General features: G+C 40.5%; 1 protein-coding gene across 7 annotated transcripts in view; it reads left to right on the forward strand.

The window, feature by feature from the left end:
• The window catches only part of DDR2 (discoidin domain receptor tyrosine kinase 2), a 164600-nt gene that overhangs the window by 114597 nt on the left and 34697 nt on the right, over window positions 1–15306 (forward strand). The window lies entirely within an intron of this gene.

Genomic DNA, 15306 nt, shown 5'->3' on the forward strand with positions numbered 1-15306 from the left:
GAACTGAAATAAGGTCAGCATGCTTGGTAGAGAGCAAAGAACAGGGAGTAGCCAGAGATGAGGCCAGAGTGTAGGCTGAGACCAGATCATGTGGACCTCATGGGTCACATTTTCTTAACAAGAATGGAAACCTGTTAGAAAGTTCATGACAGAATAAAGTTTTAGGAAGCTAATTTGGGCTGTTGTGTTGAGAAGGGATGATAGAGGAATGACGAAGAAGAGCTAGAAGGCATTATAGTGGCTCGGATGGGAGGTCGTGGAGGTTGTGCACTGCATTGGAAGAATAGAGGAGAGAAACAGCTGGACTCGACTGCAGGAGATAGGATTTGTAGAACTTGCTGATGGACTGGATGATTCTCAAAGGCCAAGCTTGCTTCTCATTCCTTGACTTCCTCCTGTTGAGAGTAACATGTTACCTATCATTCCTGAACTCTTCCTCTCCAAGAATTCTATGTTGGTCTCCAGGCAGAGGTTGACTCAGGGAGAGCCTTTCCATTTTTCATCAATGTCATTGCCATGCTGCTGTCCACCATACTGTTGACCTAAACCCTCTGTAAGCTGGAAGGGCTAGAGGAGTTGAGGAGGAGGGGAGTGCTGACACATGTAGCAAGTTATTTACATGAAATGAAGCCTCATGTCCTCCCCTACTTCCTCTAGTTCTCAAGCTTGAGTTTGCATTAGGGTCACCTAGAGGAGTGGTTAAAACACTGTTCGCTGCCCACTCCCAGCAACCCCACCAGAGTTTCTGATTCAATAGATCAAATGGAGACTAATAATTAGCATTGCTAATGAGTTCCCAGGTGATGCTGATGCTGCTGGTCCTGGAAGCATATTTGGAGGATCACAGCTCTAAATGGTAACTGAAATGCAATCACAGTACATAGATCAAAGAGCCTTCAGGAAGGAAACTGGCACTCCTTTGAAACCACATAGCAGAATATCCTTTGTGGATCTACCCCCACCCTCCCATCCTACACACTTCACCTCTCTTTTGCTCCATTTTTCTCATCTGTTAAATAGGGAAATTCCTGAATGGGTTCAGTTAGGGCACAAAATATAAAGGGTTTCAATGCCTAAGAAATATAATTTAACTGAAGTGTGTCATAAAGGCAGCTGCAGCAGCAGCAGCTCTGATAAAACTCCTTAGTTGCTATTCTTAGACTGAGCAGTACGTTAGAAGAGAATTTATTTGCAACAATATCATGATTCACCTCACGCAACCCTCATTCCCTATTTTTGGTTTACTTTAGATGTTCCAAGAAGCAGAGGCTCTCATTGCATTCATGGCCTAGTGTCTAGAGATGCATGATAGCCAGGGATGAAAGCCCAGTGGGACTGTCAGTGTGACTTTCTCTGGTGACCAGCATAGTCCCAGAGAACCATTACACATCCAGGCTGAAGGGACCTGGGCCAGAGCCTGGCTATGCAGCACAGTCACTGGGGGACTGTAAACATATGCAGGCTACTGGGCTCAGCTTCAGATATACCAAAGCAAAATCTCTAAGAGGAGGCTCACAAACATACATTCTAAAACCTCTCTAGGCTTTTCTAATGCTATTGGTCCATGGACTGGCTTTGGGAACCACTGCCTTACAGAAAGCCTAAATAGAACTCCCTTGCTTTCCAAATGAAGAAACAGACCCAAAGAGAGCCAGGAGCTTGCTCAGATCGCACATGGTATAAGTGGTAGAACCGGAAGTGGATGTGAAGTCTTGAGTTTCAAGGGTTGTGTGCTCAGTGGAATTACAGGCTTTAGAGCCAAGTTCTAAGATGAGTTAGTATTTACTCGATGAATGGCCTTTGCAGTTAAAACTTACCTGTTAGTGGGAAATGTGAAATATTGGGTGGAAAATGCTTATCATATTGCCTGACACTTGATACATGCTTCTAAATGGATATCACCATTACTGCATTTTACTGAATTTAAGCAACTCACGACTCTAAGATGCATCATTACTTTATGTGCCTCTAAGAAAGAAAAAAAAAAGCTACTGCCAGTTAAACTATGACACTATTTGCTTGTGAAGTGCATCCAGATTTCAGAGATGTTAATATACGAAAGAATGGGCAGTGTGGTATTTCACTTTTCTTTTCTCAACTCTATTTTACTTTACTGAATTAGATACTTAACAGCACATTAAAATTCCTGAAGGAGAAGTATACTTAGTGTGTTTGAGGAACAACAAGGAGGCCAGTGTGGCTCATGGTAAGGACAAGGTCCAAGACAGCCAGGGGGTGTCTGATTCCATGTCTTCACCATAGTGAATAGTGTCAGCAGAAGAGTTTCATGATCTGACTTACATTTTTTTATGACTACGTAGTATTCCATGCTGTATATGTACCACATTTTCTTTTCTCTTCTTTTCTTTTCTTTTCCTCTTTGCTTTTCTTTTTTGTTTTGTTTTGTTTGTTTGAGATGGAGTCTCTCTCTGTCACCCAGGCTGGAGTGCAGTGGCGCAATCTAGGCTCACTGCAACCTCTGCCTCCCAGATTCAAGCAGTTTTCCTGCTTCAGCCTCCCGAGTAGCTGGGATTACAGGGGCACACCACCATGCCTGGCTAATTTTTGTATTTTTAATGGAGACAGGGTTTCACCATGTTGGCCAAGCTGGTCTCAAACTCCTGAACTCAAGTGATCTGCCCATCTGGGCTGCCCAAAGTGCTGGGATTACAGGCGTGAGCCATCGTGCCCAGCCCACATTTTCTTTATCCAATCCACTATTGATGGGCACCTAGGCTGATTTAATATCTTTGTTATTGTGAGTAGTGTGAGCAGAAGAGTTTATTGATCTGACTTACATTCTAAAAGATACATGGGAAAAGGTGGACTAAGGGAGGCCAGTTAGGAAATTATTGTACTATTCCTGGCAATGGAAGACAGTGAATTAGCTTATTATGGTAGTAAAATATGTGAGAAGAAGTAGGTGGGATATGGGAATATTTTTAGGGTAGCCAGTAGAATCTTCTGTCAGTGGATGGACTGGATACAGGGTATTGAAGGAGTCAAGAATGGCCTCAAGATTTTTGGCTTAAGTCATTGAAAGAATGAGTCTGGAAAAAAAAAAAAAAAAAAAAAAAGACTGGAGGATGAGTTTCAGAGGCAGTCTGTATTTTACTCAATGTTATCTTTACTCCTTATTTACATCTATCTCTGAAATTTACCTCTTTTTTTCAATAAATATTTTTGAATACCTATTTTCTCCCCAGAATGCACTGAGAAATAAAAATGAATAAGATACAGTGCTTTATTCCCCTCAAAATTTTGCCACCTGCAGGGGAGATAGAACTCTCACACATGGTACCTTACAAAGCAATATGTATCTAATAGTATAAGAAAGATAATTTAAAATGTGAGAAATCAGAGAAAGGAGACATTCATTGTAATTGGCCCTATCCTCCCCACAAAATGCTTGCTTTAGTTGAGTACAAGTTCATTACATTGCAAAAGGAGAATGCTAGCATAAGAACTTTAACTAGTTTTTTCACTTTGGGTAAACTGCCTCCTTGCTGTAACTCAAACCACCTCCACAACAAGCATGCTCTTTCCTCAAGTTTACCTTTGCACTTGCTGTTTCCTTTGCATAAACTATCATCCCTGCAAGAGGCACCTGGTTCCTGTCTCCCTTCACCCCGGTCTCTGCTCCAAGTCACCTTATCTGAGAAGCCTTCCTTCATTTCTTTATATAAAAGAATGCCTATTCCTTTGCATACTTTGTATTTCTTCACAGCACTTGCCATCTTCTCTCACATTATATATTTATTTGCTTTATTGTCTGTTTCCCCACATGAGAATGTAAACTCAATGACAAAAGGCACTTTGTTTTGTTTACCACTGTATTCCCTCAGGGCCAATGAATTGCTTAACGAATTATTTAGTACATATAGGAACTAAAATAAACCATGGGTTTGGAAAGCAATAAACAAGTGGGGTTGGAGATAGGACTGGATTCTGAACACAGCGTTGGTTTCAGAAGAGAGAGAAGATGCTAGAGAACAGCTCTCTGACTAAGTTACATGCCTGTGTGGCAGCCTGGACTCTTGGGAGACAAAACTTGCATCAGGCCACTCTTTTGGTTAAAGCCAAGGTCTGGTGTATTGGTACAAACTTTGGATAGAGATACAGAATGTAATCTAAGTCAATCCCTGCTACTTAATAGCTGTGGGCCTTCTGCTGGTTTCCTCATATCTAAACTGCTTGGGACCAGAAGTGTTTTGGATTTTAGAATTTTGGGACTTTGGAGTGTGTGTGTGTGTGCACCCAAATTCAGGTGAGCATTTGGGTGAGCATCCCAAATCCACAAATCCAAAATCCAAAATTCTCTAATGAGCATTTCCTTTGAATATCGTGTTGGTGTTCAAAAAGTATCGAATTTTGGATTTGAGATACTCAACCTGTATATATTTTGAGAGTAATAGTGTGTACTCTGCCTACTACATAGGGTTATTGCAAGGGTGAAGCAAAGGTAAGCCATGGGACAGCACCTTGCAACTTGTTAAGAATTCTATTATCAGGGTCAAGATGGCAATCAGGGACACTATGATATGGACTAAAGCTAAAAGATCCAGGAATGCCTGCCTTGGACAGCTAGATCTTCTCCCCAGGAGGTACCTGGGGAGATATACACACAGGTGACAGTGACAAAGGGTAAGTGATGTTCTACATTATTAGTAGCTGGGCTTGGGTCCTAAATGCCAATGTGAGTGTTCTGATAAACCGACCTGGGCATGTAGCCCAGGTTAAAGGCCTCCAGAAGCCTCTCTTTGTTCATTAAGTCTCTGGTGCCAAGGACTAAAACACTTAGCACACTCAACAACATGTAAGATCAGTGTTGAGGAGGGGTTAGAGCAGGCCCCTGAGAGGGCCATTTTCTGTGTGTGATTTTCAAAAAGTACATTGATCTCATCCATTGGAAATGTTGGCCTCATTAGCATCCTGCGTTAGTATTTCCTCATCCTTACTCTTCCCTTCAATTTCACTTCTCAGAAAGTGGAATTTGAGAATTTGTTGCTTCATCCCCAAACAGTTCAGATTTGCCCTTAAGATTCAAGCATAATGATTATCTGTGGCACATATTACCTCTACTGGAGAAATTATGCTTTTGATAAGAATAGACAAAATAATATTACACTCTTATGTTCATCTCTTGATTCAAAACTGACTTGGAAATCATAGTGGATGGTGTATTAAGCTGTTCTTGCATTGCTATAAATACATACCGAAGACTGGTCAATTTATAAGAAAATAGGCTTAATTGGTTCATAGTTCTGCAGGCTACACAAGCATGGCATTGGCATCTGCTTGGCTTCTGAGGAGGCCTCAGGGAGCTTATAATCATCACAGACGGTGAAGTGGGGGCAGGCATATCACATGGTGAAAGCAGGAGCAAGAGAGAGGAGAGAGTGGGGTGGTGGGGAGGGACTTCACACTCTTAAATGACCAGATCCCTTGTGAACTTAGAGCGACAGCTCACTTACCACCAAGGGGATGGCCCAAGCCATTCATAAGAGATCCTCTCCCATGATCCAAACACCCCTGCCTCGCCCACCAGGCCCCATCCCCAGCATTGGGGATTACTTTTCAGTGTGAGATTTGGGTGGGGCAAATATCCAAACTATACCACATGGCGTATTAATCCGTTTTCATGCTGCTGATAAAGACATACCCAAGACTGGGAAGAAAAAGAGGTTTGATTGGATTTACAGTTCCACATAGCTGGGGAGGCCTCAGAATCATGGCAGGAGGCAAAAGGCACTTCTTACATGGCAGCAGCAAGAGAAAATGCGGAAGAAGCAAAAGCAGAAATCCCTGATAAACGCATCAGATCTTGTGAGACTTATTCACTATCACAAGAATAACACCGGAAAGACGGGCGGGCCCGCATGATTCAATTACCTCCCCCTAGGTCCTCCCACAGCATGTGGGAATTCTGGGAGATACAATTCAAGTTGAGACTTGGTGGGGACACAGCCAAAGTATATCAGATGGTGAACATAGAAGTGTTCCTGTGGGTATACGGCCATGTTTCTTGCCAAAACTTCCTACATATGATTTTGGTTAATTGCAGTTTCTGGAAGTATCAGCTAATCCTTGGCCTAAAGCCATCTTTCCCTTTCTTAGGGTGAGATAAGACTCCAGGAGCTCTTTTTGGTATGACACAGAGAGAAGGGCCCTCTTGCCTTCAGTTCATCATGGTTGCAGTGGATATCCTCATTCTCCAAGCCCATGATGTTCCTTGGGGAAAGCAGTTCTGCTGTTTCTGTGCCAAGCCTGGACATTATGCTCATGTGAAACCTTTTTCCCTTGATTTTTGCTACTTCTCCAGGGCACTTCCAGGGAATGGGGCTTGGTACCTGTTAGTACTATAATTTGCCTATCTCTGACCCCTCCAAGCTGAGGGAAGTCTCGCCTTTCTCCCTGCTACCTCTGCTCCACCCTGCAGTCCCTTACTGAGGGCAGGCTTTCTAGGAAGTTCTTTGTCTTCATGCAGTTTCTTTTTTCTTCCCTGTAAACATAAATGTCCCCTAGGGCAAATGAACATAAAGGCCTGGCTACAGGCATTGAAAATGGAAGTGAAAGTACACAAATAAAAATTTTCAAAATTATCTTGCTCCAGAGATTATTTCAAAAACAGTTTTATTGAAGTACACTCGACATACAATAGATGCACACATTAAAAATGCACAGGTTGTGCAGTTTTTGACTTACATGTAAACCCGTGAAATCATCACCATAGTCAAGATAATGACCACATCCATCACTGCCAAAAGTTGCTTGTGTCCCTTTATGATTCCTCTGGCCACTCCTCCTTCCCCCAGGAAACCACTGATCTCTTTCTGTCACTACAGATTAACTTGTTTTTGTTTTCTAAAGTTACATATAAATGGAAGCAAACAGTATGTACTTTTTTGGTCTGACTTTTTTTACTAAGCATAGTTGTTTTGAAATTTATCCATGTTGTTGTAGCATGCATTAATAGTTCATTTTATTGCTGAATAGCAAGGCATGATCTAGGGTGGGACAAGTGAAGTGCCTAGGGTTCAAATGCAGTCAGTTCTTTATGATGATAATCATAATGATGATGATTGTAAAAACATTTAATGAGACCTGCTCTCTTAACAAGTTTTTAAGTGTAACATACAGTATTGTTAAGTATAGGCACAATGTTGTGCAGTAGATCTCTAGAACATATTAATCTTGTATAACTGAAATTTATATCCCTTGAATAGGAATTCCCCATTTCCCCTTCCTCCCAACTCCTGGAAACCATCATTCTACTCTGTTTCTATGATTTAGGCTATTTTTGATACCTTACATATGTGGAACCATGCAATATTTGTCCTTCTATGGTTGGTTTATTTCACTTAGAATTATGTCTACTGGGTTCAACCATGTAGTCACAAATGTTAGGATTTCTTTCTTTCTTCTTTTTCCTTCTTTTAATTATTATTTTTATTATTGTTATACTTTAAGTTCTGGAGTACATGTGCAGAATGTGCAGGTTTGTTACATAGGTATACACATGCCATGGTGGTTTGCTGCACCCATCAAACCATCATATACATTAGGTATTTCTCCTAATGCTATCCCTCCCCTAGCCCCCCACACAATTTCTTTCTTTTTAAAAGCTGAATAAGATTCCATTGTATGTGTATCCCAAGTTTTCTGTATCTGCTTATCTGCTGATAGTCATTTGTGTTGTTTCCATATCTTGGCTTTTGTGAATAGTGCTGCAATGAACATGGAAAGGCAGATATCTCTTCAAGATGCTGATTTAGATCCTCTTGGGTGTATACCAGAACTGGGACTGCTGGAGCATATGGTAGTTCTATTTTTAATTTTTTGAGGAGCCTTCATACTGTTTTCTATAGTGACTGCATCATTTTACATTCCCGCTAACAGTTTATAAGTGTTCCAATTTGTCTACATCCTTGCCAACATTTGTTATCTTTTGATTTTGTTGATGATGGTCATCCTGACATGTATAAGGTGATATCTCATCACAGTTTTAATTTGCATTTCCCTAATGATTAGTGATGTTGAACATCTTTTCATATAACTTGGACATTTGTATATATTCTTTGAAGAAATGTCTATTCAACTTCTTTGACCATTTTAAAATCGTATTTTTTGTTTCCTATCAAGTTGTATGAGTTCTCCATATATCTTGGATATTAACCTTCAAATAAATAATTTGCAAATATTTTCTCTCATTCTAAAGATCTTTTCACTTGGTAAATTGTTTCCTTTGCTGTGCAGAAGTATTTGTTGTTGTTGTTCAATTGTAGTTCCTCCTGTTTTTGCTTTTGTTGCTTATGTGTTTGGTATCATATCCAAGAAATCATTGCTTAGACCAATGTCATCAAGCTTTTTTTCTTATATCTTCCTCCAGAAGTTTTATACTTTTAGATATCATGTGTAAATCTTTAATCCATTTTAAGTTGATTTCTGGGTACAATGTATGATAGTAGTTTAATTTTATTATCTTGCATGTGGATATCCAGTTTTCCCAACACCATTTATTGATGAGATAATTTTTTTTGCTCATTGTATATTTTTGACACTCTTGTTGAAGCTCCGTTGACCTGTGTGGGTGACTTCCAGGCTCTCTATTCTGTTCTATTGGTCTATATGTCTGTTTTTTCAGGTACCATACTGTTTTAAGTAACTTTCTAAAATATTTTGAAATTAGGACATGTGAAATTAGGACGTGTGATATTTTGAAATTAGGACGTGTGAAGAAATCTGATTGATTTCTTCTTTTTCAAGATCGCTTTGGCTATTTTGAAACTTTTTGTGGTTCCATATACATTTTAGGATTTAAAATTATTTTAAAATAATTTCTGTAACAAATGTCATTGGGATTTTGAAATGCAATCAGTTGTGAATCTGTTTCAGTTGTTCTTTTTCTTCTTACCTTGGGTTCTATTTTTCTGCTTTTTCACATGCCTGATAATTTTTTATAGGATGGGACATACTTACACCTTAAAACTTTTTGTTAGACGGCCGAATAGGAACAGCTCCAGTCTACAGCTCCCAGCGTGAGTGATGCAGAAGACAAGTGATTTCTGCATTTCAAACTGAGGTACCGGGTTCATCTCACTGGGACTTGTTGGAAAGTGGATGCAGCCCACAGAGTGTGAGTCGAAGCAGGGCAGGGCGTCACCTCACCCAAGAAGCGCAAGGGATCAGGGAATTCTCTTTCCTAGCCAAGGGAAGCCATGACAGATGGCTCCCAGAAAATCGGGACACTCCCACCCTAATACTGCACTTTTCCAACGGTCTTAGCAAATGGCACACCAGGAGATTATATCCCGTGCCTGGCTCAGAGGGTCCTACGCCCAAGGAGCCTTGCTCACTGCTAGCACAGCAGTCGAGAGTGAACTGCGAGGCAGCAGCGAGGCTGGCGGAAGGGCGTCCGCCATTGCTGAGGCTTGAGTAAGTAAACAAAATGGCAGGAAGCTGGAACTGGGTGGAGCCCACCACAGCTCAATGAAGCCTCCCTGCCTCTGTAGACTCCACCTCTGGGAGCAGGGCATAGCTGAACAAAATGCAGCAGAAACTTCTACAGACTTAAACGTCCCTGTCTGACAGCTTTGAAGAGAGTAGTGGTTCTCCTAGCATGGAGTTTGAGATCTGAGAACGTACAGACTGCCTTCTCAAGTGGGTCCCTGACCCTTGAGTAGCCTAACTGGGAGACACCTCCCAGTAGGGGCCGACTGACACATTATACAGCAGGGTGCCCCTCTGAGACGAAGCTTCCAGAGGAAGGATCAGGGAGCAACATGTTCTGTAGCCTCCACTGGTGATACCCAGGCAAACAGGGTCTAGAGTGGACCTCCAGCAAACTCCAACAGACGTGAAGCTGAGGGTCCTGACTGGTAGAAGGAAAACTAACAAACAGAAAGGAATAACATCAACATCAATAAAAAGGACATCCACACCAAAGCCCCATCTGTAGGTTACCATCATCAAAGACCAAAGGTATATAAAACCACAAAGATGGGGAGAAACTGGAGCAGAAAAGCTGAAAATTCTAAAAGTCAGAGTGCCTCTTCTCCTCCAAAGGAGTGCAGCTCCTGACCAGCAATGGAACAAAGCTGGACGGAGAATGACTTTGATGAGTTGGCAGAAATAGACTTCAAAAGATTGGTAATAACAAACTTCTCCCAGCTAAAGGAGGATGTTCGAACCCATCACAAAGAAACTAAAAACCTTGAAAAAAGATTAGACGAATGGCTAACTAGAATAAACAGCATAGAGAAGACCTTAAATGACCTGATGGAGCTGAACACCATGGCACGAGAACAACGTGACACATGCACAAGCTTCAGTAGCCAATTCGATCAAGTGGAAGATCAAGTGAATGAAATGAAGTGAGAAGAGAAGTTTAGAGAAAAAAAGAGTAAAAAGAAACAAACAAAGCCTCCAAGAAATATGGGACTATGTGAAAAGACCAAATCTGCGTCTGATTGGTGTAACTGAAAGTGACGGGGAGAATAGCACCAAGTTGGAAAACACTCTTCAGGATATTCTCCAGGAGAACTTCCCCAACCTAGCAAGGCAGGCCAACATTCAAATTCAGGAAATACAGAGAATGCCACAAAGATACTCCTTGATAAGAGCAACTTCAAGACACATAATTGTCAGATTCACCAAGGTTGAAATAAAGGAAAAAGTGTTAAGGGCAGCCAAAGAGAAAGGTCAGGTTACCCACAAAGGGAAGCCCATCAGACTAACAGCAGATCTCTCAGCAGAAACTCTACAAGCCAGAAGAGAGTGGGGCCAATATTCAACATTCTTAAAGAAAAGAATTTTCAATCCAGAATTTCATATCCAGCCAAACTAAGCTTCATAAGTGAAGGAGAAATAAAATCCTTTACAGACAAGCAAATGCTGAGAGATTTTGTAACCACCAGGCCTGCCTTACAAGAGCTCCTGAAGGAAGCACTAAACATGGAAAGGAAAAACCAGTACCAGCCACTGCAAAAACATGCGAAATTGTAAAGACTATCGATGCTAGGACGAAACTGCATCAACTGATGAGCAAAAATAACCAGCCAACATCATAATGACAGGATCAAATTCACACATAACAATATTAACCTTAAATGTAAATGGGCTAAATGCCCCAATTTAAAGACGCAGACTGGCAAATTAGATAAAGAGTCAAGACCCATCAGTGTGCTGTATTCAGGAGACCCATCTCACATGCAGAGATACACAAAGGCTCAAAATAAAGGGATGGAGGAACATCTACAAAGCAAATGGAAAGCAACAACAACAAAAAGCAGGGGTTGCAATCCTAGTCTCTGATAAAACAGACTTTAAACTAACAAAGATCAAAAGAGACAAAGAAGGCCATTACATAATGGTAAAGGGATCAATTCAACAAGAAGAGCTAACTATCCTAAATATATATGAACCCAATACAGGAGCACCCAGATTCATAAAGTCAGTCCTTAGAGAACTACAAAGAGACTTAGACTCCCACACAATAATAATGGGAGACTTTAACACCCCACTGTCAACATTAGACAGATCAATGAGACAGAAAGTTAACAAGGATCTCCAGGACTTGAACTCAGCATTGCACCAAGGGGACCTAATGGATATCTACAGAACTCTCCACCCAAAATCAACAGAATATACATTCTTCTCAGCACCACATCGCACTTATTACAAAATTGACCACATAGTTGGAAGTAAAACACTCTTCAGCAAATGTAAAAGAACAGAAACTATAACAAACTGTCTCTCAGACCACAGTGCAATCACATTAGAACTCAGGATTAAGAAATTCACTGAAAACCACACAACTACATGGGAACAGAACAACCTGCTCCTGAATGACTATTGGGTAAATAACGAAATGAAGGCAGAAATAAAGATGTTCTTTGAAACCAATGAGAACAAAGATACAACATACCAGAATCTCTGGGACACATTTAAAGCAGTGTGTAAAGGGAAATTTATAGCACTAAATGCCCACAAGAGAAAGCAGGAAAGATCTAAAATTAACACCGTAACATCACAATTAAAAGAACCACAGAAGCAAGAGCAAACACATTCAAAAGCTAGCAGAAGGCAAGAAATAACTAAGATCACAGCAGAACTGAAGGAAATAGAGACACAAAAAAACACTTCAAAAAAATCAATGAATCCAGGAGCTAGATTTTGAAAAGATCAACAAAATTGATACACCACTAGCAAGACTAATAAAGAGGAAAAGAGAGAAGAATCAAATAGACACAATAAAAAATGATAAAAGGGATACCACCAATCCCACAGAAATACAAACTATCACCAGAGAATACTATAAACACCTCTACGCAAATAAACGAGAAAATCTAGAAGAAATGGATAAATTCCTGGACACATACACCCTCCCAAGACTAAACCAGGAAGAAGTTGAATCCCTGAATAGCCCAATAACAGGCTCTGAAATTGAGGCAATAATTAATAGCCTACCAACCAAAAAAAGTCCAGGACCAGATGGATTCACGGCCAAATTCTACCAGAGGTACAAAGAGGAGCTGGTACCATTCCTTCTGAAACCATTCCAATGAACAGAAAAAGAGGGAATCCTCCCCAACTCATTTTATGCAGCTAGCATCATTCTGATACCAAAGCCTGGCAGAGACACTACAAAAAAAGGGAATTTGAGACCAATATCCCTGATGAACATTGATGCAAAAATAAAATACTGGCAAACCAAATCCAGTGGCACATCAAAAAGCTTATCCACCACGATCAAGTGGGCTTCATCCCTGGGATGCAAGGCTGGTTCAACATACACAAATCAATAAACATCATCCATTGTATAAACAGAACCAAAGACAAAAACGACATGATTATCTCAATAGATGCAGAAAAGGCCTTCAACAAAATTCAACAGCCCTTTATATGATAAAAACTCTCAATAAACTAGGTATTGATGGGACATATCTCAAAATATTTATGACAAATATTTATGACAAACCTGCAGCCAATATCATGCTGAATGGGCAAAAACTGGAAGCATTCCCTTTGAAAACTGGCACAAGAGAGGAATGCCCTCTCTCACCACTCCTATTTAACGTAGTGTTGGAAATTCTGGCCAGGGCGGGAGAAAGAGATAAAGGGTATTCAAGTAGGAAAAGAGGAAGTCAAATTGTCCCCGTTTGCAAATGACGTGATTTTGTATTTAGAAAACCCCATCGTCTAAGCCCAAAATCTCCTTAAGTGATAAACAACTTCAGCAAAGTCTCAAGATACAAAATCAATGTGCAAAAATCACAAGCATTCCTATACACCACTAACAGACAAACAGAGAGCCAAATCATGAGTGAACTCCCATTCACAATTGCTTCAAAGAGAATAAAATACCTAAGAATCTAACTTACAAGGGATGTGAAGGACCTCTTCAAGGAGAACTACAAACCACTGCTCAATGATATAAAAGAGGACACAAACAAATGGAATAACATTCTATGCTCATGGATAGGAAGAATCAATATCGTGAAAATGGCCATACTGCCCAAGGCAATTTAAAGATTGAATGCCATCCCCATCAAGCTACCAATGACTTTCTTCACAGAATTGGAAAAAACTGCTTTAAAGTTCATATGGAACCAAAAAAGAGCCTGCATTGCCAAGACAATCCTAAGCCAAAAGAACAAAGCTGGAGGCATCACGTTACCTGACTTCAAACTATGCTACAAGGCTACAGTAACCAAAACAGCATGGTACTGGTACCAAAACAGAGATACAGACCAATGGAACAGAACAGAGCCCTCAGAAATAATACCACACATTTACAACCATCTGATCTTTGACAAACCTGACAAAAACAAGAAATGGGGAAAGAATTCCCTATCTAATAAATGGTGCTGGGAAAACTGGCTAGCCATATGTGGAAAGCTGAAACTGGATCCCCTCCTTACACCTTATACAAAAATTAATTCAAGATGGATTAAAGACTTAAATGTTAGACCTGAAACCATAAAAACCCTGGAAGAAAATGTAAGCAATAGCATTCAGGACATAGGCATGGGCAAGGACTTCATGACTAAAACACCAAAAGCAATGGCAACAAAAGCCAAAATTGACAAATGGGATCTCATTAAACTAAAGAGCTTTTGCACAGCAAAAGAAACTACCATCAGAGTGAACAGGCAACCTACAGAACGGGAGAAAATTTTTGCAATCTACCCATCTGACAAAGGACTAATATCCAGAATCTACAAATACTTAAACAAATTTATAAGAAAAAAAATCAACCCCATCAAAAAGTGGGCAAAGGATATGAACAGACACTTCTTAAAAGAAGAGATTTATGCAGCCAGCAGACACATGAAAAAATGCTCATCACCACTGGTCATCAGTAAAAAGTCAGGAAACAATAGGTGCCGCAGAGGATATGGAGAAATAGGAACGCTTTTACACTGTTGGTAGAAGTGTAAACTAGTTCAACCATTGTGGAAGACATTGTGGCGATTCCTCAAGGATCTAGAACTAGAAATACCATGTGGCCCTGTGATCCCATTACTGGGTATATACCCAAAGGATTATAAATCATACTACTATAAAGACACATGCACACGTATGTTTATTGTGGCACTATTCACAATAGCAAAGACTTGTAATCAACCCAAATGTCCATCAATAATAGACTGGATTAAGAAAATGTGGCACATATACACCATGGAATACTATGCAGCCATAAAAAAGGATGAGTTCATGTCCTATGTAGGGACATGGATGAAGCTGGAAACCATAATTCTGAGCAAACTGTTGCAAGACAGAAGGCCAAGCACTGCATGTTCTCACTCATGGTTGGGAAGTGAACAGTGAGAACACTTGGACACAGGGTGGAGAACATCACACACTGGGGCCTGTCATGGGGTGGGAGGAAGGGGGAAGGATGGCATTAAGAGAAATACCTATTGTAAATGACGAGTTAATGGGTGCAGCACACCAACCTGGCACATGTATACATATGTAACAAACCTGCACATTGTGCACATGTACCCTAGAACTTAAAGTATAATAAAAAAGAAAAAGAGAAAAGAAAAAAAAATTTGTTGTTGCTTATCTGAAATTCAAATTTAACTAAATTTTATCTGGCAGCCCAGTGTCCTGAGAACTCTAGCTTCCTTTACTTCTCTGGACTCCTATTTTTGTCTCCTCAACTCAGGAGATTCTCCAGGCTCTGCCTGAGTTCCCACTCATTGTGATGTATCCTGGACACACTCTCATGCCAGTAAACTGATGCCACTACAGGGCTCAAATTTTTGTTTCCTGACTCTCAGATTGTTGTCCTTTGTT

The sequence above is a fragment of the Papio anubis genome, chromosome 1, assembly GCF_008728515.1.
Source record: "Papio anubis isolate 15944 chromosome 1, Panubis1.0, whole genome shotgun sequence".
NCBI classification, from domain to species: Eukaryota; Metazoa; Chordata; class Mammalia; order Primates; family Cercopithecidae; genus Papio; species Papio anubis.